General features: G+C 39.2%; 1 protein-coding gene across 1 annotated transcript in view; it reads left to right on the top strand.

Annotated features, from left to right (window-relative positions):
• Positions 1-26,404, top strand: part of LOC126183485 (uncharacterized) — a 197,110-nt gene that overhangs the window by 20,496 nt on the left and 150,210 nt on the right. The window contains exon 2 of the mRNA XM_049925511.1: positions 17,100-17,172. The gene's annotated coding sequence lies outside the window, so the exon portion shown is untranslated. The remainder of the gene's footprint in view (positions 1-17,099; positions 17,173-26,404) is intronic.

Consider the following 26,404-nt stretch of genomic DNA (forward strand, 5'->3'; position numbering starts at 1 on the left):
TGCGCACCTAACAAGGGGAGGGCGGTGAAAAAGCAGTGTAACCCACAAAGTGCAAATACCCATGATTTATTCATTCAGTATTTGAGAATGAGAGCACTTGGTGACTTGCAACAAACTTTACAAATAATTTAAAACTTTCTGAAACTTTTTGTCGATGAGAAACCCCACGAAATGATGAAAGGAGTAAAGTTTATCGTTTACTACATTTTCGCTTTTCATGCAGTAAAACTGCTCCATGAAGCATGAAATTTTAATTTCTTACTGGTTTACTTCTAACTCTATTCGTGACACATTTGGTGGACAGTGTGCACATATGCCGCTGCATGTACCTACAAAAATATATGATTGTACGACACACACTTCAGGAGATACGGCGTCATAAACTTGGAAATGCGTGAAACTGAAGCCGCTGGGCGAAATTCGATAGAGATTCACGTGAAATATGTTTATAAATACGCGTGAAAATATTAAATGTATAAACATATTTAGCATGTGAGCACGAGGGCAAAGTCACGAGTAAAAAGCTCATTCTAAACCACTGGAACGATTTCAACCAAATTTGGTACACATATTAGTTACTATTGGAAAGAAACACGGGGGGTGATAACGTGGGGTGAAAAGGGGGGAAGAGGAGATGGAAGGATAGGGGAAAGGAGGAAATGGACACAGATTAGGAGCAGGAGGAGATGGACAAAGAGAAGAGGAGGAGAAATGGACAGACAGAGGGGAGAGAAGGAGGTGGGCAGAGAAAGGAAAGGGAAGGAGATAGATAGAGTGAGATAGAGGTAGAGATGGGCAGAGATAGGGAGAAGGAGGAGTTAGGCAGAAAGAGGGCAGAGGGGCTGAGGAAGAGATGGACAGAGAGAGGGGGAGGAGGAGATTGACGAAGGGGAGAGGAGCTGATGGACAGAGAAAGGAAAGAGGAAGAGATGGACAGAGGGAGGAGGGAGGAGAAGATGAACAGTGGTAGGGGGAGAAGGAGATGGTCAAGGAAAGAGGGAGCTGTAGATGGCAGAGAGAGAGAGAGAGAGAGAGAAAGAGAGAGAGAGAGGGGAGGAGGAGGAGGAGGAGATGGACAGAGAAAATGGGGGGGGGGGAGGAGATGGAGAGAGGGAGGGAGGAGGGAGACAGGGACTAATAGAAGATTGGAATAAATACATAACCAGGCAACGACAGGAATTCAGCTAGTTTGTAATAACATCAGAGAGATTTCAGTTCAGATTCTCAACGTGCTCACGTTTTAAAATAGGCCACATAGAATCAGTGGCGCATTGTATAACGAGACGGACTTGAGGCTTCCTGCGCGATAGAGCCTATTGCCTCGGTTAAGAATTACGTTAAAAATAAACTGCATATATGATGATAACTTTTACCTTTTATGATTATCAATATTTATAAGCGCTTGATGTAACCAGTCCAGTTTGAACATGCAATGGAGGAGGCAGAGAGAGAGAGAGAGAGAGAGAGAGAGAGAGAGAGAGAGGAGAGTGAGATTTTGTGTGTGGGGGGGAGACAGATAAAGGGAATATAGCAGGATTCAGCCCCGCATAAGACAAAATTTCGGAGATAATAACAGCTCTTACTCTTAATCGGGTAACTTTCGAAATCATCTTTCTACATGACTTTTAAGTACCATCAGTTAGTCTGAATCTAGGAAGGACATCAAAATAGCAAACTATCCCATAGAATGATGGAGCGATCGGCCAGAGACGAAAACTTAACAACGCAAAGTTCTCCTCGCGACGGCTTTTCTGCGGTGTCGAACGAGACGGTTTTCTGAGGGAGGACCAGAGATAAGAAGCAAAGATACTATCTGAGCTTGCCGGACAAAAGCTCTTTAGTCCCCTTCCTCTTCTTACTGTGATCAGCTAGAGGATAGATATGTTGATCAGTACATTGTTGAGGAGCAAACGTTTTCACATCATGAATATTTTGTTATTCACTGCCTGTTGTTTCCATTATGTTAACTATTAGAGTGCTTCTTCCTGTTTAGCCTTGGATCCGATTGCTGCACTTTGCCCTGCCTCTGCCACCCACAAAGAAGGCACAAACGTCTCCATGTAAATGCTCTACTGTAGAAAGCTCCAGGTGAATCGATTCTTTAATCCCTCACGAGATCAGAGAGTTACTACGAAACTAGGCATCACACCGTTTGTAGGGGTTAATATTTATGTCGTTCAACACTGTGTTTTTGTGTCATTACCACCAATACATTCGACATCCATCTTAAGATAGCTTGGGTACATGTAGATGCAACAGGTAATGTACCAAATGGTCGAAGTTGCTAAATTGACATGTCACTGAATACTGAATTCTGCTGTTAATGGTTCGGTTCACGTCATATCCCGTGTTGAAAACATGGATCTGCTTTTCTGAAGTGCGACGCCTATGTATACTTCTGTCCTCGGCAATATACTGAACCTTATAACATACTCAAGAATCACCCTTTTATCCCTAAATCCTAATCTTCTTTTTTTGTAACTGCTACCCTTATTTTCTCATGATTCTGGAATTTAGTTGTGACTGAAGAACAAACCACCTGTGAGAGGTGAATTCGATTCCTTTGAATCCAAAGCCAAACAAACTTACATAAATATGATTTGTCGAACATAAATAACCATCTCACTAAATTAATGTGGGTTTCGTATTAATACATAATGTAAACACTTATGTCCTGAACAACACCACATACCGAGGCTCAATACAGGGTAACGGTAGTGAAGTTGGCGAAGAGATCTTTCAATTACAGTTGCAACATTATTTTATAAAGTGATATATCTAATTGTAGCTTTTTACCTGGGGCTTCTTTCACGTAGACATACGTCACATATACTGCACAAATCTCCCTCACCCCCCCTCTCTCTGTCCAAGTCTTCGTGCCCCCTCCCTTTGTCCATGTAATTCCCCCCACCCCTCTCTGTACATCTCCTTCACCCATTCTCTCTGTTCTTTCCTTCCTGCCTCCTCTCTCTGACCATATCTTCCTGCTCCCTCCCATTGCCCACCCCTTCCTCCCCCTGTCCCTGTCCATCTTGTCCCCCTTCTTTTCTGTATCCATCTGTTTCTCCCCCTCTCTCTGTCTACCCCTTATGGCATCACCACCCCAAAGGGAGCTTGTTGGTTACTAGCCCCACAGAGTTTCTTTTCAGACAATGTTATGTGTACCAAGTTTGGTTGAAATCGATGGAGTGGCTTAGGACGGGATATGGACCATACATACATATATACACTCACACATATATCAATTTTTACATGTCTCTATGGTGTCGAGTCATGAGCAGGGTGGATAAAAGCGTCACTGTAAATTAGAAACGCAACTATAAATATTCCATAAGAGAATGTAATAGACTGACTTAGCATAGTAAAAGAAAGTACTAAGCTGGACAGTACTTACGATATTCTCTGCATTTCTGGAGATAACAAAAGACCGGCAGTAGCATAAGTAAATGATTGAAGTTGGAGACCATTAAGAACCAGTCACTGCTATGTGAATATTGTCAGTCGCTAAAATGTAGTTCGACCATGACCTCATCCAATTAAAAATGTGTCTGCTACGGGTATAATGTGATATTTGGCAGGCTTTTACAGTTGAAGCCCACAGCTCATCACTGATTACCAGAGTGGTAGACAGTGGACCAGGGTTACTGGGTAAGCATGTGACTTATACCCTAGGAAATGCATAGCACAAATGTTGACTTTTATGCAAATTTATTTACCAACCGGTTTCAGTGCAGGATCATGTTGGTGGTACTATACAAAAACAAAATAGAACCTGCGTTAAATGCTATGACCAATATGGCCTGTGAAGTCAAAAAAGTAGGATAGCAAAATTCATAAGAAGTTACTTAAGTCACATATGCAACTATAAAACCACCATTACATATCATACGTTTCTCGAAATCCAAGGCACATAAGTTAAGTCAAACAGAACAATTCTGAACACAATAACCATGTGGAATACAGGCGATAATCAGTAAAAATGAAGAGATTTAAATCGGCTCAAGACAGTCAACAACAGAATCACATACGATCACAATATCAGGATAAAGCACAATGAAGTACAAAGATAACAAAAACATGGACAATGATTACGACAGCAAAATGTAAAATAAATGTACATAAAATATTATAAAAATGCTGTAATGCATCTTATATACATTACGTAAAATATTAAAATAGAAGTCAGTTTTTTAATAAAGCTATAAAACTAACCACAATTTTTATAACAGTAAACAAACTGTGTGACAGGGCTGTAGTTCTGGCTGATATCAGGCACAATGTATCATCACACCATAAGGTAAGTTGAAAATACAAGTTATAATCTTCTAGAAGTAAAAGAAGACGGTATGCTGACATAGCTCAGCAGCAATCAACCTCACACGCGACAAAAAACAATAAAGACATAACCACAGTTATATTAAATATCAAGCACTACGTGTCATCGGAATGCAAAAGACAAGAAAACTATAGGGATGGTGAAATTAAAGGTGTTGTAATAGCATAAAAATAACGTTAAATCTGGTATCCTGTATTTTCAAACTGACAACAAAGTTATTGAGGTGATTCTTACTTCATTAACATCAGTATGTGCATCAAGTATCCTTTCTAGATGTACAGTTATCCTCCTAAAAAACTCATTTTCCACAAACACGTCTTTAGTAAAAGGCGTAATACAAGGGGTACAACTTTCCAATCTTACTCGCCACGCATATGAATATCCGTAAAAATATGTGTGAAAGTGAGTGGTATAAGAAGATAAAGTGTTACGTAAGAAAAATGAGCTGTGAAACTCTATAACACGTGTCTCTCTTTCTGAAGTGTTCCACCTCCTGCCTTCAATATCCCTGCGGTTTTCCTATCTTCACCTGGTCACCTATTATCCTTCGTTTTCTTAAATGCTCTGTCTACATTTTGTTGAGTTACTTCGATTTCTTCTTCCTCTGCACCTTTGGGAATTTTTCCTTCTGGGAAGACATTTCCAGGTACTTCAGCATTCAGCAACTGGTCAAAATATTTCTCAAACATGTCCAGAACTCTTTGCTTGCCCGTTAGCATATTTCCATTCTCACCATTAATAACTAACGCCTCATTTCTTTGACCGTTCCTCAAGTGTTTCATCATATGTAACATTTTTCTGCTGACAAATATTGTATTTGTCCTCTCTTTCATTAATCATGTGGATCATCAATTTTCTTTTCTCTGTCCTCACAATCCTGTTTTTTTTTTTCTCTTTTTGTGTTCTTGACTGCTTCCTGCTTTCCTGCATCCTTTTTATCCAGCATGAGTGTTTCCCTATCTCTCTTCCTGACCTTCACAGCTTGTTTACATTTATCATTGAACCCTTTCTTCTTGGTTGTTGGCATTTTTTCTCCTGGAATTTCCTTTGCTGCTTCAGTTAGAGCGATCTTTATATCTTACCATTGATCATTAACAATTCTTTCTTTACTATGGTTTAATGCCAGGACTTCAAATTTGTTATGCTCTCTAATACACCGGTGACACAACATTGGATCCTGAAGCTTCTCAACATCAAACTGTCTCTTGACTAAGTTGTTGCTCTTTCTTTTGTAACACACCTGTAGTTGTAATTTGCCGATTACTGGGTAACGGTTGTGTCCGCACCAGCCCTTTTGTAGGATCTAATACCTTTCATATACTTCTTGCAGCTCTCTATAAGTATACGATGAATCTCATTGATTGTACAAATATTACCATCAATGAAAGTCCAAGTCCCTTTATGTATATGTTTGTAGGGAAACGTCGTCGAGATCACTGTAAGGTTCTGGCTTAGCACAAAACTGATGAGACGCAGCCCATTGCCAACTGTTTTCGCATGTACACTCTCCTTGCCAATTGTTGGCCTGTACATGTCTTCCTATCCAATTTTGGGAGTGAAATTTCCTAAAATTATCTCAACATTTCCGGTAACAATGCTTTCCACTGATCATTCTGGTTTTTCATAAAACTCACTTTTCTCTTCCTCTTCATATATGCATATGCATTAACAAGTGTTACATCTTATCCTTACGCCTTATAGTGAGGCATGATATCCTCTCGCTGTTTGCACTGAAGCTCTTCACATGCCTAACCAGACGGTCATTCACCACAAATCCTGTTCCATGTTCATGCCTTCCACTCTCTTCGTACCCTCCATTAAAGATAACTGATTTATCCTCGCGTAATATCCCTTCTCCACACCATCTAGTTTCTTGTAACTCAGTTAAATCAACTTAACACTCCTGCAACTCTGACACTGCAATTATGGCAGTTCTTGGTCTTTATAGACTTCTAACCCAATCCGTCGAGGCCTTTTCGCCTTATGGAATTCCATCGTTTTCCGAGACCCTCTTATAAGGTTTTTGATGATGATAAATCTTTCCTGGTCGCTTTACGGGCGCTGCGCAAGGTTAGCCTAGTAGTGGGACTGCCAGTTTTCTGCTCCTCAGCTAGCAGCATTTGTTCTCGGTTCTGTCCCCTGGAAGGATAGGTTTCATTACACCTCAAGAGTTCCCCGTGCCCTACATACGGGATATGTAAGAAATGGAAAAATAGGCAAGATGGTTCTTTGTGATTTTTAGTGATTATTTTTAGTTGTTAGTCGTGACACGACGACTAAACATAACAGTTTAATTAAAATGAATACATAAATTATTAGGATTAGATAGCAGTACATAACCTCTTACTTCGAGGATTATGTTATTGCGTGAAGTCTCACGTGTTCAAGCACAACTTCTAACCATCGTGGCAAACCAGTTTCGGTAAGGTATTCACAAATAATCAACACTTTTTGTTGAAGGACCGTTAGGAAAATGAAGGAAGAATACGTTGCTAACGTGTACAAGAATGTATCGCCCTTCTTATCAGTTAACTCGCTGCACGCTAAACTGCGAGACTGGGATTTAAATCAGAGTTGGATCGAATCCAAGCGGCGGACTATCAGTCGTTGGTTTGGTACACTGCCCAGCCTCACTGTGCTTTTTAGGCTGTTTTACACGCTCGTTCACCCAAACGATGACTCCGGTCTCCGCCTCTGAATATCCGATGTACAAACAGCTAAAGATACCACAAAACACACCCTACAATTTACACGATCTAGAGAGACAGCGCGCACGACTTTCCTCCCATAGGCTGAGTGAAAACTGTGGTGACAAACTGATTATTCGGCCACAGAGTAAAATTAAAACAAATTTGCCAGGTAGTGTACCCTGTACCAAGGGATAAATGCTCAGAAACCAAGAGAGATATTGTCATTAATAGCATTAAGCTAAACGGAGATTCTGAAACAGTAGAAAACGTTCAGATTGTAATCATAAGTAATTCGTCTTGTTGGGCCTCTAGTAATGTATTCAAAGAAAAAGGCGTACCTCTAAACTGACTAAATGTTTAACTGATTTTTTATTTATTGTATTTACCAGCGTCAGACAGACGCAGGCATACGTTGGAAACCGGCGAAGGCAATGAAGAGTAAATTCATTTAAACTTATTATCAATTTGGAGACTGACAGGTGTTCGTAATAACTTATTGTGCCACAAATCTACGGTTACACCAACGTGGTGCTTAACGACGAATAGCTTCTAAATTGATCGAAACTTTAGTTCTACGACTTCACTGCGTTTTCTAAAATAGTACAATAGAAGATAGAGAGGGTGTACTGAATTTCACGTTGGAACTTGGCGATTTAGAGTTCCTGTAAATTTCTTCACCACACATGACACACAATGACGTAATTTAAATGAAATCCGTTTAGCCGAACACAAGAGGAACTGTTACTTTAGACAACTGATGCTTTACTTTGTGAAGAGCGTGTAATAAAAGGTAATGAGAGTGTCTTTACAGTCAAGACAATTCACTTCCTCGAGCGCGTGTACAGAGAAGCGATGCAAATTTATAAACTTCGAAATAATTTTAATAGAATGATGGAGGAAATTAAATTTCTTAAAACGTGGATGCCGATTTAGCACAAAGACTGGAATTGTTAGGACAGATTATTCGTACTCGAGAATGATGCCACTTGTCGGACATAATTACATGCGATCTGCGTCACGTGACGTATTCCAAGGTCCTCTTTACGGCTCAAAGTGCTCACGGCGTTCATTTAGATCACAGTCTGTTGAGCTCTCTATTTAGTGGGAAGTGTTTCAGCTCTGAGGATGTCTCCCACAAACGGACATGAAACGTTCCTAAGTCTTATGCATAGATCTTCGCCTCTCAGACCAGAAGCTTTAACAGAAGAAACTTTCTGCCATTTGTTATAATAGCCAATATTGGAGGAAAAGAGGCAGGTTTGCTTATGTATCTATGTATGGATTATTACGGCATCATATCGAGTATTGTATTAACTAAACGAAACTTTTTTATCCTTGTTTCACAAACTTTATTATTACTGCACGACCTCTATTTTGGAGTTTAAGCCCATTTCCTAGTACATAACTGATTCCAAAGATGTAAGCCAAGCTGAAACAAACACGTCAACTTTATAAATCTATTGAGTTTTGAGCTAAACTGTAGAAATTATCTCTGTTGATAATTTTGAAATATAACATATGGATTTACAAAATTCATTAGGACAACATTTACGAAATTCATTGCTTCAGCATTTAAAATAACTATGAGTAAACTAGCATTGGAGTAGAGCAATATACAAGAATGAAATTTTTTGTTACGTGAATGAAGGCACTAGGGGTTTTTCCTTGTATGTAAGAGTTGCAATACAGTCTAAAAGGGGTGAATAACGGAACTGAGTTTGTTCATTCCGTAATAAATGTGAGGATACACCGATCTGTTCCTGAAATTCTAGAATTCCTAACTGAGTGAGCTGTGCACCTATTCTTTCTTTGTGTAGGACTTCTACATCTAATGTGTATTTGTGGTTTTCATTTATGCGAAGTTTGGCAAAGAATAAATTTAGATTCTTTAATCTCCAACTTCTATGGTGTTCTCTGAGCCTAGTGCAGATTCATCTCCCAGTCTGTCCAGTATAGCAACATTGACAATCTCAATGGATGATTTTATAAACCGCACATATCGTGATATGTGGTTGTCTATCTTTAGAACTGAAATTACGTCTAGTTACTGTCTGTGGGATATAGAAAAGTATAGAGAAACCCTTTGCTTTTAACATGTTGCTCATCCTAGTTAAAGTTTTATCTATAAAAGGTAAACTGCAACATTTCATTTTCGTTCTGTCTGTGTTGATCATAGGGTACTTTAGGACACTGGCTTGCTTGCTCAGGTTTTTATTGAGAATTTTGTGTATAATGTTGGAATGAAGTGCATTATTTGTGACTATTGTTTTTATTGTGTTGAGTTGCTGGTCATAGTCTGCTTGAAGCATGGAGGTTGAAAGCAGACGGTGGATCACGTGGTGGAACACTGCATGTTTATAGGTTTAGGATGTTGAGAGGAAGCTGGGATGGATGTATCAGTAAAGAAGTCTTTTCGGTAACTTTTGAACTTTTATCTCTAAGCTAATGCTAGAACCCTCCAATTCCGTACTGACCTTTATGGTTACGTGCCATTGATTCACATTTTCCGTGCGCTACGGTCGCAGGTTCGAATCCTGCCTTGGGCATGGATGTGTGTGATGTCCTTAGGTTAGTTAGGTTTAAGTAGTTCTAAGTTCTAGGGGACTGATGACCTTAGAAGTTAAGTCCCATAGTGCTCAGAGCCATTTGAACCATTTTTGAACGTTTTCCATGAACTTATGGAGTTGTCTAGTGGAACCTTTCCACATACAGAGAATATCTTCGAGATATTTGTACCAATAGACAAAATTTTTTTCCATTGGTTCACTTTTAAGAAAATCAGTCTCCCACTTGTCTACGAGCATTTCTGCGAGCCAAACCCTTCGTTTTGTTTGTAACTGCTACCTTGAAAGCAGGATTAATTTTGATTTAAACAACATTGCACTGTACTGTTTATACTCAGCTGTTCTTTTGGATTAATGCTGTGTAAATACAATGACTATGACACAATATCTAACAGTCTTTCACAGGAATGATTGAGAACAAGCTGTGTACATCAAAGAGCCTGATTTTGCATTTGTTGGAAGGTTGACATATGCTAACTTGTTAAGCAAATCCAAACTGTTCTTAATGCTATATTTCCCTGTGTAGTTCAGTTTTCTCCTCAAGAGTATGTTCATCTTTCAGGCATAATAAAAAAATTCCGTTCTTGTACATAGCTGTACTCCAATATATGTTTAGTAATAGTACTGAGAATGCGTTACTAATGAATTTCGCGGATACAGTCCAAATGAATTTTTAAATCCTTTGTAATTTGTCAAAATTGCCAGCAAAGATAACTTTTATAGTTCAAGTCAAGAATCGGTAGATATAAAAGCTTGACAAATTTATCTTTGATTGGTTCTCATCTGTGGGATCAGTTATGTGCAAAAAAGTATGCTTATAATACGGAGCGTAGTTCGTGTAATAATAATACACTTTGTGCAACAAGGATAAAAATGTATTCTGTTTAAATAATACACTATACAATGTGTCACTAAGAATCCGCAGTTGAATCATTTAAAATGCTGAGTACTATTGGGGCAAGGAGGAAATTTTCAGCCCAGTGCAAAGCTGACGTCATTATCATATTAGATAAGTAAGTCCATGTTACGAGAATAATGTAAGTTAAGTATCAGGTTGTTCTACAGTATGCCTCTTTTTCAGACGCTTTTCTTAAATAGCTGCGTTTAGTTTCGTACTAATGCATAACTGGAATACTGTGCCACCATAGCATTCTTTTATTCGCACAGTTTCTTGCACACAGAAATTCGCCTGATATTGTGGAAGGGCTACAAAGAGGCTGATTCTTAATTTTCGCAAGTTAAGAAATTAACAGTTGAATTCAAACTTGGCTGCACTACTACTGAATGTGATCCACGTGCGGATGTGCCAAAGCTGTGACCAGAGATGAAAAGTACGAAAAAACTGACATATAATGGTACTGCACGATCTACTACTAAAAGTGTATGAATTAGCTCACTTCAACGGGAATATCGGAGGAAACACCATGGTACCTTTTATATAAAGGAACAAAAAAAGGAAGTTTTGTGCAAGATAGGTGCCGAATTTGCTGAATGCTGACCAAATGGAAATACGAAAAGACAATTTGCACTGCTTTAAAAAGTTTGTATGGTTTAATGGTTTATTCGGCGGGGGGGGGGGGGGGGGGGGGGGAACCAAACAGCGACGTCATCGGTCCCATCACATTAAGGAAGGATGGGAAAGGAAGTCGGCCATGCCCTTTCAGGGGAACCATCCCGGCATTTTCCAGAAGCGATTTAGGGAAATCATGAAAAACCTAATTCAATATGGGCGGACGCGGGTTTTAACCGTCCTCCTCCCGAATGCGAGTCTAGTGTCCTAACCACTGCATCACCTCCCCCGATAGCTTTAAAAAGAATCCACCTGATTTTGTACATCAGTTTATTATTTTCCGTGCTACAAATACCTACTACTTCACAACGGAAACGAACAAAGATTCAAAGCAGTGGTGCATCGAAAGAGGAGAAAACCGACTTCATTTGCCGGGAAGGTGTTCTCTGAGATGCAAAATATAATCTTAACTAAACAAGCACTGTTTTTTGCCTTGTTTCACAATTTTATCATTAATGATTTTGCACAACCTATGTTTCGAGTTAGAAGCCTATTTTCAAGTACATTATTAATTCCCAAAGATGATTATGCACAGATAAACATTATGACAAGGCAAAGATAATCATCTCAACTTATTAAGGTATTGGTCCACAGCTTAATGAAGAATTACGTCAATGACCATTTTGTAACAAATTACCTACATTATTACATTAAAAAACATATATGTATATCTCCACACCTATTATTAAACATCCAAACCCAATTCAATTATTCACTTCTTTTAGGGGAGATCGCAACCTCAGGAGAGAAGCAAAACTTTGGGCCCCAGTTCATCGGAGTTAAAAAGTTCTTGGCAATGCGTAAGTTTAGTCCGGTCATTGAAGTGTAATTGCTGAATGTGTAATAACCTAGGTTGTGCAATAACATTAACAATAAAATTGTGAAACAAGGCCAAAAACAGTGTTTGTTTAGTTAATTTACAATGTTTCGCCAAGAACCCACAGTGGAATCAGTTAAAAATGATTTTGAATGCAAGTCAAGCAACGTTAACTGTGCTTTATAGACGATTCCTAACCAAGAAGGCGAAACATGTCAACATATTCGGTTTAATCAACAATGCCTAAATTACAAAATAACACCAAAATACGCTACCATCAAGATCAAAGAAACCTCAGCTTTAGCAAGATATGTGAAGAAGGTAGCAGAAAAACTATGGATTAAACAAGAAATGTCGAATTGGTATAGAGTTCGTGATAATGTTAGTATGCACATGAAATTAGTACATGTGCAGCTTACTCTCTTCCTCCACCATTTGAATTTATGTGGTTGGAAAATACTGTTAGGGAAACAGTTTCAGACATCTTTTATAATACGTTTCTGTGGCAAAAGAAGAAATTAGAATAGTTATTGTCATTGAAGGAGAGAACCTTAACCGCAAAAATGCCGATCCACTTTCCAGATAGAATTGTTAATTTATCAGCATTAACCCTTTCGGAACCAGAAGAAAAGTTATTATGAAAACGTCTCAAATACGCTCCAGACAGGATAACAAAACCTCAAGTGTTAGACTATCCAAGGGTAGATCTGGAACTAGCTCTACAGAAAGCTATAGTAACGAAAGTGCAGTGTGTGGAAGAAATCAAGCAGGCACAGAAACAACAACAACAAGCACAATGTCGGAAGAACAATGAGTTCTTAGTCATGAAGGAACTTAAAACTAGGATTGAAAACAGTAATGTGATTGTGACTAGGGCAGACAAAGAACGGGCTGTAGTGCTGTTAAATAAAACAGATTATGCAAGCAAAGTAGAGGTTTTTTCCAGTCAGTGCAGCTACAGAAATTACAGAGAGACCCGACAGCTAGTTACAATGATCAGGCAAAGGAGGTAGTAAACAAGTGTTCCCACATCGTTGCTGAATATGCCTGTAAGAGCATGCTGCAAATGAACCCCAGGGCACATCAGCTGTGTGGTTTACCGAAGCTCCACAAACCAGAAGTTCCAATCTGTCCTGTGGTATCTTCAATACAAGCTTCAGAACACAAGATTGCCAGGAGAATCAACACCATCTTGAAGAAGAACTGAATTTCAAAGGGAGATTTAGCATTAAGAACAGTTTAGATTTAGTTAACACGTTAACAGACGTTAAGGTTCCAACAAACGCAAAATTAGTCTCTTTTGATGTGCATAGTTTGCTCACATATATTCCAGTGAAAGACTGTGTAGATATTGTGTCACAATCATTAATTTCACACAACATAAATCCTGAAGAGCAGCTGAACATTGTTAGTACAGTGGAATATTGTTTAAATCAAAATTATTTCTGTTTTCAAGGGAGCTGTTATCAATAAGCGGATAGTCTGGCAATGGGCTCACCTTTTTCCTCCTTACTAGCTGAAATGTTCGTGAACAAGTGGGAGACTGATTTTCTTAAGAGAGAACAACTGGCAAAACATGTTGTGTATTCATACAGATATGTAGATGATGCTCTTTGCATGTGGAAAGGTGCCAATAGACAACTCCATAATTTCTGGAAAATATGAACCAGTGGCACACTAACATAAAGATCAGCATGGAGTTGGAGGGGGGGGGGGGGGGAGGCGCAGCATAAATTTCCTGGACGTTAGCTTAAAGGTAGAAGACAATAATCATAAATTTAAAATTTACTGAAAAGATTCCTTCACTGACACTTTCATCCCGGCTTCCTCTCAACATCCTACAGCCTACAAAAGTGCAGAATTCCATCACATGATCCACTGTCTCCTTTCTATCCCTATGTCCCAAGAAGACTTTGGCCAGGAGCTTAACACAATTAAAACAATAGCCACAAATAATGAATTTGACCCAAACACCATTGATAAAGTTTTCGGTAAAAAGATGAAGCAGCCATCTAGGTCCCTACTGTCCCCAAAGGAAAACACAGACAAACTTCAAAAGAATTGGTGCCGATTACCTTTTATAGGGAAAACATCAAATAGCACAAGTAACGTCTTGAAGGCAAATGGGTTCCCTGTGTTTTTGTGTGTCCCTCAGACAATAGGTAGTTTCTTCTTCAATGCAAAAGACAAACAATCACTAATCACAAAAAGTGGGGTTTATAAAATCACATGCCGTGAGTGTCAGTTTTGCTTCATTGGACAGACAGGGAGGTTAATTTGTACCAGGCTTAAAGAACACCGCAGAAGCTGAAGACTGAAGAAGCCTGATTCAGCCTTTGCAGAACATTCCCTGAACAATAACCACAAATTCACAATAGATGTACAAGTCCTACACACAGAGGGAAAGGAGGCCGAACTCAACCAATCAGAAATTTTAGAAATTAAAAGACAGATGTGAATATTCCCACACCTATTATTAAACGAGCAAACCCAATTCAATATTCACCTCTTTTAGATGAGATCACAAACCAAGGAGAGAAGCAAAACTTTGGGCCCCATTCCATCAGAGTTAAAAAGTTCTTGGTGATGCATAAGTTTAGTCCGGTCACTGTGGTGTAATTGCTGAATGTGTAATAATGTATGTAATTTGTTAAAAATGGTCATTGACGTAATTGTCCAATAAGCTATGGATCGATACCTTAAGAAACTGAGATGATTATCTTTGCCTTGTCATCATGTTTATCTGTGCATTATCATTTTTGGGAAACAGTAATGTAACTGAAAATGGGCTTATAGCCCGAAACCTAGGTTGTGCAATAACATTGACAATCAGATTGTGAAACAAGGCCAAGAACAGTGTTTGTTTAGTTAATTTTAAATGTTTCACCAAGAACCCACAGTTGATTCATTTAAAATGAAAAGGTAAACTTCTTATTGGTTATCTTGCAAAAGGTAAACTAGTCACCTGCAAATACTATGTGAGTCGTCTGTGCCAAACATATCGACAATGATGGTTTGACAATGATAATACTGAAGTATATTAAGAGCGAAACTTTAAAGTGTCCACTTTATTTAGCTGACGTGGCACCCACTGGCTTCTCCCTGCTCCTACATCTACAGAAATTTATTTCTGGTGAACGTTTTGACTCGAATGAAGAGCTTATTGCAGCTGTTGTTTGGGACGCATTGAGCTTCGCGTTGTTGCGACGCTTCCTCCGCACACCTTATTCGTGTCTGACTTGCGATAGGATGTACGGGTTCACCAGCACTAAATTATTGTGCGGGACCGACTCAGCAGATAGGATATAGTCCACGACGCGGACTTTTGCATTATATATTCGAAGGCACATATAATCCAAAGATCAAATAAACTAGGTAAATAAAAGAAAACTTTGTCCGTCAACTGTTCGCTCCTTTTCTCGGAAACTAATGAAGGGTTGAATGCTACAAAAAAATTCATCAGTATTATCCTACTGATGATAACTTTTTAAATCTCTGCTCAAAAATCATCTTGTAACCGAGAATCATAGAACTATTTGGGAATTATGAATAATCAGTGCAAAAGTGTGAAAACTGACGTTAAAGAACTCAATTTTTCGCGTTAAGTTGCCCGTTTGCAAGGGCTTCGAGCCGATGAAGGCACATTATGTAGACACAGGCAGCAGATCAGCCACTTTCTATTTTTATTAAAAACTGTGATGAACTTTCATCATGAAGTTTTCATAATCAAACAAACACTGTGTTCAAAAATGTAGAAGTCTTTCAGCCTTTGTTCGATGTCCACGTTTATTGCTGGAAATAACACTAATAAAAAACCGAAAATCAGTAATTTCCCAAACCGGTTGTTGAAAGCAGTTTTAAGATTCAGATTAGACTGGAGATGAAAAAATAAAAAGCAGAAACGGTGTAATTGAAAACCAGTTGTTTGAGCGATAGCCGCCAACCTTACCTCCTAGTCACCCCTCCTCCAAACTTACACCAAAACCAAGCAGATTCATGTTTATCTATCCCGGTCGTTCATCAGCCGTAGTCTTACCAACATAGTTTATGAAAACTAAGAATATTGTCGTTTTAGTAAATAATATAAGTCGATTGTTTTACAGGCATGTTAGTAAATACTGCAAACCGTTACTCCACAAGAGCTTTTACTATGTGTAATTAGTTGAGCTTGGACATATTCGTACAACTGTGTCATTTTTTGTTAACTAAAACTCAAAATGCTGAAGTTGTTTTTCAAAAAATATTTGGGATAAACACGCCCACTTGACCCTTCCCGCCTCCCCCCCGTCTCCGTCCCCCCCCCCCCCCCCCTGCCTCCTCCACGGGTGTGACGCCCATCGCAGTATGATGAAGCATTGATCAGAAATTGTACCACCTGTTTGAGAGGAAATCTGCTATCCGACGGAAGCGCCCCTGGCGTGAATCGCTGGAAGTGGCCCCGCACGGTTAACGAGTAGCCCGGGGTTGGGGAGGGGATCAATAGAGCTGCAAGGTCGCGCCCGTGCGCGCGTTCGTGTGCGACTTCCTCGCCCTATTGTGGGCGCCGAATTGGCGTAGCTAGTCGCGGCAGCTCATAAAGGTGCCGGATGAGTCGTTTCGATATCCAGTAGCTGCGACAGTCTTGCGCCGCGTCTCGAGGGAGCGCGCGAGCAGTCGCCGTTTCGCCCTTGCCGCCAGCAGACCACGTGACGCGACCCCCAGGCGGCGTCAATACAAGCGGAACAGGCGCAACAGGCCCGGGCGACGGGCGTGCGTGGGCCGACACACCAATTGACGGCGCTGCCTGATCGATTGGCCTGCTGGCAGAAGTATGGCGGGAACAGTCGTGTGTGGACGTCTCGCTCGCTAATCGTCGCTCGTCAGTAAGTAGGCGCCTCTGGTATTACCTGCACCACTAACGGCGTTGCTGAAAGTGTTACCGTGCTTTATCATAAGACGGAAAGAGATTTCATTTCACCTGGAAATACGTATGTGTACTTCTAATGTGTTACTTGGATTTATACCATTATTACGTTTCAGATAACAGTTGTGACAGGAAATGCAACGTAGCTATCGCCCTTATTTATGTGTTCTCTAGCACCTCAATGCCCTTTTTGTTTATGTACGTTTATTTATTCAACAGATGGTACCCAGTGACGGATTCCCACTGTGAGATGGAGAGCTTCCAGATGGGAACGGACACGCCCCCACGTGCAGTAAGTTATTCGTTTGCATGCGCGGGCAGCGTTTGGCTATAAATGATCGAAATATATGATCTATTGCATGAAATATGGTGTATTCTTCCACATATTCGTGGACGCATGTTTACGTATTTTATTAACCTACACTGTTATGAAGAAAACGGACATCTCTACTGCTTTACCGTTTTCACAGCATTTGACTCATTTATGGGCCCCTTACACTTGACTATACATTAATTTTATTAATTCCATTATTTTTTAAGTCTGGCGTGTCTATGCTTGTTGAGTACAGAAATATGATTAATTTGGTTAGTCAATATGGAAACCTGAAAGTAAAGTTTTACTAAATATTGTTTCACTGTGCAATGATTCTTTAACTGATTCATAGATTAGGTATGATATAACAAACAAATGATGCTACATGTGGCTGTATATACACATATAAAACGATTTCACAGTAACAATGGAAGTGAACTTCAGTAACAGAAAATTAATGACCTAACTCTTCTGCACGTGAAGCTCATAAGAAATTAAATACATATAGTGGTGCATAGATTTCCTGCTGTGTGCCATACTCTTATTTTCAGTATGTTATTTTCCTTCCTGTTATCTACATGTTTCATGCGATTGTGATGATCAGTTTCCTATACCTATCTTTTTAAACATTGTTTTTGTATGAATTGCTTCAGTGAGTAGATGAAGCAACTTTTCAAAAATAGGTTTCTTAAGAAACCAATATTTACAAAAGTGGGATAATGGTTTCACATTTGTATTCGGCATTAATAACATCAAATTTAGTTTCACGTCCGTCATTCAGCAATGGTCAAGATTTATGTTATGCTGGCCCTGTAGCATATGGTACTTTGAATGGTGATTAAAAAGCCGATGTGGGTTATGGACATGTGGGGTAGGTCGCTGAAGACATGAAAGGTAAGGCAGATTATGCTGCAGGAGTCCTAGAAAGCCCCACATGAAACTTTGTTTATGACGAACAAGAAGTGCAGAATTACTTTGCTTCATGCCACAAGCGTCCAGAGAACTATGTTGCTCTCGTGTTTATAAGTTCAGTCAGTCACATTATTAGTATATAAACATTTATGAAGCTGGAAGTGACCAATCCCAAATGACAGATGGCAGTTTATCTCCCATGGAACAAAAAGGTAAGCGTATGTTTCATAGAAAGAAAAATACATTTACAAAAGTAAGAAAGCAAAATGTTTGTATTTATATATGTGTATGAAAACCTGCAATATATTAAACTAACATGGAACTTACACAAAGAAATAGCATTCTTGTGACAAATGAACATCAACATGGTAGCCATCTTGTACAGATCTAGCTCACCCACCAAAATGGCGGCTGTATCATCCACTATGTACAAAGTATGTAACAACCAGATGATGTATTTCTGGATGTCTAGATGAGTTAGTGATACCATTTTTACGTAAAATATCTCATTGACTTAAGGAGATTCTATGAATGGTGGTATTAAGTGTTGTAGATATGCCTGGACTGCAGTCTTCAATACTGCTACACAGACAAAGGAGGCAGAAAGACTAAGATTTAACACCCTGTCGTCAACGAGTGCATTAATGGCAGAGCACATGCATGGCTAGGGCACAGGCTGGGGAAGGGGCTGTCGTGTCCTGCTTAAGAGAATTAATCCGAGAGTTAACTTAAGTACAGTAGGGAAAAAAGAGAACACTTACCAGATGGGGATGTGAAACCGACTCCTCTCCAATAGGAGACCAATGAATTAACCACTGCTCCCTTCGTTCCCTCCCCTGTCTTCCCCTTCCTCTGTCTTCTGCCTCCTAACTTCTCTCTCTCTCTCTCACACACACACTATCTCTCCCTCCGCCTTCCCCCCCCCACCCCACCCTCTCCCTCTCACTCCCTTCTTTCTCTCAGCCTAACCCTTTCCCTCTCTGGCTCCTGTATATTCACCATCTTTATGTAAACCCTAACCTCTCTGTCTACAGCATATTCAACATATCCGATTCTTAAATTTGGCTGTTGATCGTGCTGATATGCTTACTACCCCAACACCTATTTCTGCACTCCATTTGCAACTGTTTATAGCAGATTTCGTTGCTTACTTTTGTACATTTACTTCAAACTAAGAATCCTCTACTATTATTCCTCTATTATTATTGTTGTTATTATCATTCATCTTGTAACCATCACCAAAAAATGGTATTTTTTTCAATTAAGTCAGTGAGGTATCTGAACTGGTATGTTATTGGAAGGTCACAAGATTTATTTCTAATATATATCTTTCTGTTGATAATGTGTGCTACATTTATTCCTATTGTCGATTGTTATTAACTGTTTTTCCAAGTTCATTTGTTACTTTATATACAGTTACCTTCTCAGCCATAGAGTAACATAATCTCTTTTTTTATTTTGATGTTCAATGACAAATGCATCATTGTCAGGTTTCTATTAGGATGTTTCACCTTATGGTTTGTAAAAATGTCTCTTCCTTTTCTGTATGAGCATTCTCTGGCGAGAATTATGTATTTACTGGATGCATGCTACACAATTTAGTTCTTACACTAAATAATCCTTAATACCCAATTCAATCATTACGAGATTAGAAAACCGTTTCTCCTTGACTTCCTTTTTACAATCCAGTGCAATGTTCATGCTAACATAATATCATACAGTGTACCAGTATCTAAATTTATAGTCCCTTTACCTAATTAATTTATTCAAGTTAATTCAGATGAGAAGGAAAAACAAAACCATAATGTTCGAGTGCAGCAATAGTTGTGTGCTGTTCGACACAAACAAATTGATTAAATATTTAGGTGTAATGTTCCAAAGCAGTATGAAATGGAATGAGCATGTAAGGATCATAGTAGGGAAGGCGAATGTTCGACTTTGGTTTATTGCGAGAGCTTTAGGATAGCGGGGTCTATCTCTAAAGGAGACCACATATCGGACACTGGAGTGACCTACTGTTGAATACTGTTTGAGTGTTTTGGATCTACACAAGGTCAGGTTAAGCAAGACTTTGAAGCAATTCAAAGGTGGGGTGCTAGATTTGTTACTGGTAGGTTCAAACCACAAGCAAGTATTGCACAGATTCTTTGGGAACCCAGATGGGAATCAGTGGAGGGAAGGCAATATTTTTTTTAAGGAGCACTTTTGAGAAAATTTAGAGACCTGGCATTTGAGGCTAACTGCAGAGCGATTGTCCTGCTGCCAGCATACATGAAGTACCACAAAGATAAGAGTAGAGTGATTTGGGCTTGTATGGAGGCATAAAGACAGTCGTTTTTCCCACACTCTATTTGCAAGTGTAAAAGGGAAGGAAACAACTACTAGTGGTACAGGGTACCCTCCGCCACAAACAGCACAGTGGCTTGCGGTGAACATATGTAGATGTCGATGTAGATAATACATATATTCAATTTGGATCTCTATTATCTAATATAATGTAAAGGATACAATTTAAAGGCAATTTTCTGAAATTGCATGCACTTGATATAATATTTATTTTGTTCTATTTTAGTCTATTATTATTATTTTATTCATCATTGTCAAATAGTTTCAATATCCAGGATACTTTTTGATAATTCTTGAGCTACTGGCAAGTAAACGTAAGTACAATGATGCAGCAGAATGACCTGAACACTAAGTAGGGATGCTGTTCACATACTGAGTAGGGTTTTAATAAGTTTAATTCAAGAATACTGTAAATGAACACCAATCGAAACGATATATATTTTCTGTTGACAAAGATTATCACATTTTGTAATGAGATAATAATAAATTAAACAAATATTGACAGTAATATACCTCTACATCTTTATCCCTCTCACACGTTTTTCACTCACTCCATTCTACACCACATAATTTATTTTCTTCGCGTTACCTGTAATTGTGTAACTGAAATTTCTAATTTGTACATAAACTAACAGTACAAAATTATATTGCAGAGAAAACGATATTATAAACTCAATCATTTTGTACACAGTTACATTATCCATAAATATGGTGGCTATCAAGGACCATAGGTAACACATTCCTTACGTTATTACATAACAAGTTACATTTCTGATGTTTTATCGTTTGTTGATGAAGATATTACATTTTTAACTACAAGTACTTTGGAGTAGTGGATACTATGTGGATAAATATAGTTCCCAAATTACTATGTCTCTCTGATTTCATGAGAAATGCATATAACTGCATTTAAAAGAAATATATAACTTGTAAAATACACACAAAAATATGATTTGTATACAGGGTGTTCACTGGCAGAATTCAGCACAAGAGCTGTTGGGATAGTAAGGTACACCAATTAACATTTTAAAAATCTATCTCTATCCTTTCTAGAAACATAATTTTGTTTATGTAGATGAGTGTGTTACAGCCTAGCCTATCTATATCTTCATCTACATCTACATCTATACTTTGCAAGCTACTTTGAAGTTCATGGCAGAGAGTATGTGGAACACAAGCAGAGGGAATGATTGCTTAAATGCCTTAGTGTACCCAGCAATTAGGCTGATATTGTTTTTGTGTAGTGATATGTAGAAGACTGTAGTATATGCCTACATTTGTCATCTAATAAGGTGTCTTGGAATTTGGTAAGTAGGCTTTCACAGGTGCCGGCTGAAGTGGCCGTGCGGTTAAAGGCGCTGCAGTCTGGAACTGCAAGACCGCTACGGTCGCAGGTTCGAATCCTGCCTCGGGCATGGATGTTTGTGTTGTCCTTAGGTTAGTTAGGTTTCACTAGTTCTAAGTCCTAGGGGACTAATGACCTCAGCAGTTGAGCCCCATAGTGCTCAGAGCTTTCACAGGATAATTGGTGTGTATCTTCAGGTGTCTACCACTTTCACACCTTATTCCTTCTCTCTGTTTCCATCTCTTTCTCAGTCCTCCTTTTCTTTCTCTGTCCATACCCTCCTTACAAATTTCTCTGTCTACCCCACCCCATATCTCTGTAATTTCCTCCTTCCTCACTCCGTCCAATCCCTCATCACCTCTCTCTCTCTCCATCTCCTCCAGTCCTTCTCTGTTGTGTTCCCCTTCTTCTCCTCCAGATTCTCTGCCTGTATCCTCCCCCCTGCCTCTGTTCCTATCCTCATTCCCCATTCTCTCTGTCCATTCCTTCCTGCCTCCCTCTCTCCATCCTTCCATCCACACTGATACTACTCCAGCACAGCTAGCCAGTCATACATGCTAGCTTACATGTTGAGGGCTACAACACCATTTCTAGCCACTGATGTATAGGCTGCCACACAAAGCAGGTCGATAAGGCAGACCTATTCCACTCTAACTCAGCATGTCTGTTGTGCAGGGCTAGGTACATGTTGTGTCTGGAAAACAGTTTCTTGCTCCTGATATGTAGGTTGCATACAAAGCAGGTCAATCAGGTAGCCAGTACTCTTCCTACACAGTATACCTGTAATGCAGGGCAGCCTATACTCCAGGGACTGGAAAAAACATGTTATTGCCTATATCTTCGCTCCAATTGCAGATATGAGTTTGTGACTCTCACAGTGCTGATACTCATGAGGCCTGTTGTTCCTGTTCCAACTTTGGTTGAAATCAATCCAGTGGTTTGGGAGGAGATCCAGGACATACACACTGTGGAGTGTGTACAGAGAGATGTGTGTATATATATATATATATATATATATATATATATATATATATATATATATATATATATATTTATATATTTATATATCTGTGTGTGTGTGTGTGTTTTCACATGGAGAGCACTAATTCATATCTGTCTACAAATTCAGGAATTGACAGCTCCCATTTCACTGATTACTGCATTGAGGAAAGTATTTATCAGTCCTAGATTTAGAAGGTAGGTGCAGTTCATTTTAATTGATATTAACTATAATGTTCTACTGTTACCTATATGCTAACATTGACTGTTGTGGTCCAGGGTGGCAATTTTTATGAAAATCTTGCTGCTGCTGGAAAAGACTAACAAAGCTCTCCTGGTAGGGCAAACACATGGGTTCTAGGGCAGCACACACACAATTAAAGTAACGTAGGAGAGTGAATAGTAAAATTTATTACTCAGCTTTGTTTACAGCAATTGCACAATGCAGGTTTTCCCTAACTGTCCTGCAATGACTAGTGTTCTATGAACACAAATTAAGTAATGTTCTCTAAAGTTGTAAGAAAACTAATCTTCTGACTTGACATACTATTCAAAGGACAGTACCAGACTAATAGTACTATTTAAATCTCTAAGCAGGCGGCCTCTGTCCATTCACAATTTTCTATTCACCATTCTGTTTCTACTGAAGACTAACCACTGTCCATCTGTCAGCCACTGTTTCTATCTCAATTGAAGACTTGAGGAAATGATGAACACTCTGCAGGAACTCCTTCACAAGACTCAGACTGACTTACAACTTGCAACTGACAACATCTATACATGCACTGTTACTTAAGTGTGTGTCTCTTTTTGTGATGGCGTTGCCACTCCAGGCCCCATGATTCTTGTGGGCAGCATGATGGATTTGCGTGCAACAATGTTCCCGCTGAGGAAGGATGGCCACAGTTCTTCTGATACCACCTGTCACAAACACTTCTTCTTGGTATCTCAGTAAACCACATCAACCAATACCACTTACAGTATATTATGTTCTTTAGATTTCACTTTGTAACTAAAATATATATGCTAAAGGTTGTAATATATTTCAATTATTTTTCATTTTTAATATCAGATATTGAATGCATATTTGAGAGAGAGGATATGTAAAGGTATGAATAGAGAAAATTTCCTATGGAATAGCATATAAATGTAAGGCACTATCGTTTTCAGCTTATATATATATATATATATATATATGTGTGTGTGTGTGTGTGTGTGTGTGTGTGTACTATAAGCACAAAAATATGCTGATAAGCCTGGTTAATGTTGTACTAATGCATTAACATTTACATATATTATTAGTGATAGGGATGATGAGTTAAAGAAAATGTTAGAAGAAATATTTGAAATAGCGATTTAAAAATACTTACAATATACTATATAAATTGTGAAAGAGAATGCATTTACAGCAATTAACTTATATTGCAATTCCAGTGGTGATTTGCGCAGTATATATGTAGACGTAGATTCAGATGTAGATAAGCCACTTCCAATCAATTACCAGTAAAAGAAAGATAGTGAATAACGAAACAAATGTCAGCATCGAGAATGTGTCTGTAACGGCACAAGCATGAAGAGTACTTACTGTTCATGAAGTGAATCAAACGGAATTTCTTCACATCTTCAGTCTCATGTTGTCAATAGTACAGTATGAATTACAGATATCGTACTTCACTGTCGACATAAATGTTTTCTGGATATGGTACCGCGTCGTATTGTATGAAACTACTGCTGGAGATAAACCAACGTTTCGGCTACGATTGCAGCGGCCTTCTACTGTGTCTGGTTGGCCGCTGCAGCCGTCGCCGAAATGTTGGTTTATCTCCAGCAGTAGTTTTATACAATATGACGCGCTACCAAACCCAGAAAATTTTTATGTCGACTCACTCTGGCCGCGGAAGCCTACGCAGTTATATTCACTGAAATAGTTTCAGATTTCGATCGAAGCCAAGCGTTCGTGTGCAGCTACAATGTTTAGTGGAGCAAAAAATGATTAATCAGATCAGCCGCAGTCATCCTGTTTCTTCACAAGTTATTTCCGCCGTATACCGTTCGGCCATCGTCGCGAGCCGACCAAGAGGCACGAACAAAGGGACAAGGCATTACCTATGCTGAGAACAGCCGTTGTCTGAAACTAGGAAGCCGAGCAGTCCGCCACCTTGGGGAGACCAAGACGAGGGTTTCTCCATGAAAACCCTGAGTGGAAGTTGTCCTCTCTACTCAGTGGCATTAATATGACAGTCGCTTCGAAGTACGTATTTAGATACGACCTACTTTAGTGGAGGAATACTCATTGCCAGACCGCTGACAATTTGATGATGCATAATTTCATTCCTCAGGCATGATCTGCAACACGACAAAACAGCAATCGTTTTAAGTCGAACTTAGCTCGTTTTATTTACAAAATAATACTCCAATTTTTGTCACATAAAATTTTTACCTTACTCTCACAAAGGTTTTAAGTAAAGTAGTTTGTCACATATCTGTGTTATTGACCTTCGAAGGTACTTAGTTTGGTATATTTGCACCTAATTTTGTTTTTGTGGGCACACTCATTTTGCATTCGTATTTCATGAACCGTTTTAGTTTTTACATATTGTTTTTCAATGGTTTTTATAAGTAACACCAAATGATTGTCCATTTGCAACTGATCTTCTATGTGGGTACTTAAGTTCAGAAATGTTTGTTGCACCACCAAAACTTTTTAGGCAGATACCTAAAACTTCACTAACCATGATATCCATACAATTCTGCAGGCGAGGATATTTTCCACCCTTATTACAAAGGAACAGTTGCTCTGCAAACATAAAAACATCACCAACATCTGAAGGGGTAATAAGATCACGAAAACTCTTTCACTGTATTGGTGAGAAGGGAGGATGATGATCACCACACGTGAAAGCAGTTACAAAGTTTTCACATTTGACTTCCCAAAATACCCGGCAACAAAGCCGGCTATGTATACTGCAGCAAAGACAGCAACAGACAATCCGCCCGGAGTTTTCGACACCACCACACCAAGGAAATTTCATCATTTGGGAAAACAAAGAGTGAAAGATAATATAACATGTATCTTAACGCGAACTAGCCGTCTAAAGATAAACCTTTCGGATCGAAAACGGTAATGGCGCTATTTAAAGAGATAAATAGCATTATAACAAGTGGCTGATTGTTCAAATGGTTCAAATGGCTCTGAGCACTATGGGACTTAACATCTGAGGTCATCAGTCCCCTAGAACTTAGAACTACGTAAACCTAACTAACGTAAGGACATCACACACATCCATGCTCGAGGCAGGATTCGAACCTGCGACTGTAGCGGTCGCGCGGTACCAGAACTGTAGCGCCTAGAACCGCTCGGCCACCCCGACCGGCTGGCTGATTGTTGTTGTTGTCTTCTCTGTAAGAGTCAACCTATATTTTGCACACATCCACGGCCGCAGAATGTCAGTTTTGGACAAAATAACATTTTTAAATGATCCTGAGAACATTTATACGTAGAACAAACTGAAGCACAGTTGTACATACATTGATAAGCCAAAGCATTATGACCACTGCCCACCGCGACATTAGATGCCGCCTGGTGGCACTGCGGGCACGTGAAGTGGT

Source organism: Schistocerca cancellata, chromosome 4 (assembly GCF_023864275.1).
Source record: "Schistocerca cancellata isolate TAMUIC-IGC-003103 chromosome 4, iqSchCanc2.1, whole genome shotgun sequence".
In the NCBI taxonomy this organism is placed as follows: Eukaryota; Metazoa; Arthropoda; class Insecta; order Orthoptera; family Acrididae; genus Schistocerca; species Schistocerca cancellata.